Below are 2024 nucleotides of genomic sequence, written 5' to 3' on the forward strand. Positions count from 1 at the left end.
CAGTCACTCATCGGCCATTGGATGGCTGCTTACTGTGGCTCATGGCAGCTCATGAAAGTGCATGTCAGCTGCTAGCCAGCCCCACCACAGCCTACGCCATTGCCTGTGACTCATGGCAGCCCAGCTCCAGGTCGAGCTGTTGTTTACCATCTTAGCTGTAGAGGGCGCAGCATCACTGGCCCTCATGTGGGATCCGAACAAGGGTCCTGCTGCTCAGAGCTGGCATCCCAAGCCAACTCCTAACCAACACGCCACTTGGCCTGCCCTCATGTTAGTTTTTTAAGTGGTTGATTCATTGTGTTTATTACATATTTACTTTTTCCAGTGATTTTTTTTTCTTTACTGCATTTTCTTATTTCTGGTTATGGTCTTTTCTTTTCTGCATAAAGAAGACCCTTAAATATTTCTTGTTTGGTGGTGGTGAACTCCTTTAGTTCTTGTTTGTCTGGGAAAGTATTTCTCTTTCAATTCTGAATGATAACTGTTCTGGGAATATTATTCTAGGTTGTAGATTCCTTTCTTTCAGCACTTGACTATCTTTTCTTTTTTTTAGCTGAGTCATCTTGCCACTTTTGGCAGCTCAGCAGCAGCTCAGCTTGGGCCATGAATCAAACCGGTGACCCTGTTGCTCAGAGCTCACACTCTTCACACTCTTGAGTGAGCTCTTAACCAACTGAGCCACTCAGCCGGCCCACTTTCAGCACTTAAAATATTTCCTGCCACTCCCTTTTGGCCTGTAAAGTTGCTACTGATAAATCAGCTGATAGCCTTATGGGTTTTCCCTTGTACCTAACTTGTTTCCTTCTTGCTGCCTCCTAAATTGTCTCTTTACCATTACTTTTTAAATTTTTTTTAGCTGAGCCGTCCTGCCACCTGTTGGCAGCTCAGCGGCAGTTCAGCTAGGGCTGGGAATCAAACCGGTGACTCTTGCTCAGAGCTTGCACTCTTGAGAGAGCTCTTAACCAACTGAGCAACTCGGTTGGCCCTCTTTACCATTACTTTTTGCCAATTTAATTACAATATGTCTTGGTGTGGGCATCTTTGGGTTCATTTTGTTTGCAACTATCTGTGCTTCCTGGACCTGGATGTCTGTTTCCTTTCCCAGATTAGAAATATACTTTCTGCCCCTTTCTGCCCCTCTTCTCCTTCTGGAATCCCTGTAATGCAAATGTTAGAGTGCTTGGTGGTGTCCCAGAGGTTCCTTTTACTCTATCCTCATTTTCAAAAGTTATTTTTTCATTTTGCTGTTCAGATTGGGTGATTTCTACTATTCTGTGTTCCAGGTCACCAATCTGTTCTTCTTTATTAACTAATATGCTGTTGATGTCTTCTAATGTATACTTCATTTTAGTTATTATATTCTTCATCTCTGGTTCTTTATTATATTTTCTAACTCTTTGTTGAAGTGCTCTCTGAATTTCTCTATTCTGCTATTAAGTTCATTGAGCATTCTTATGATAGTTTCATTGAATTCTTTGTAAGGCAAATTACTTATCTCCACTTCATTAGAGTTTTTATCTAGGTTTGGTTTGGTTTGTTTGTTTGTTTGTTTTGTGGCTTCATTCGGGGCGTATTCTTCTGTCTCTTCATTTTGTTTGACTTTCTGTGTTTGTTCCTATGAGCTGGACGAAATAATTATCTCTCCCAATCTTGAAATGTGGTCTTGTGTAGAAGCGGCTTCTGTGTAGACTGTGCTGGGTGGTTTTGGCAGGCTGGTTAGAGTTGGGGTGGGTGCATGTAGTGCCTGGGGTGCCACCTGGACAGCAAGAGCAGGTTCAGGGTGGGGATGCCTTGTGTGCATACATTTATAATAGATCCCTGTTTTTCCTGCTGTCCACAGCCAGACCAGAACTAGGACAGGGCAACCTGGTGTGTGTGAGCTTCCATGCTCTGCCAGTCTGGGTGGGGCAGGCCTGTGGTTGCATGCTGCAGAGCCCTGCTGATTCTGCTCTTAATCTGGGTGGGTCTGCCTGGTGTGTGCCCATGACAGACATGCCCTTTTGTTTTTTGGGTGTTTTTTTTTT

Source organism: Hipposideros armiger, unplaced genomic scaffold (genome assembly GCF_001890085.2).
Source record: "Hipposideros armiger isolate ML-2016 unplaced genomic scaffold, ASM189008v1 scaffold_781, whole genome shotgun sequence".
In the NCBI taxonomy this organism is placed as follows: domain Eukaryota; kingdom Metazoa; phylum Chordata; class Mammalia; order Chiroptera; family Hipposideridae; genus Hipposideros; species Hipposideros armiger.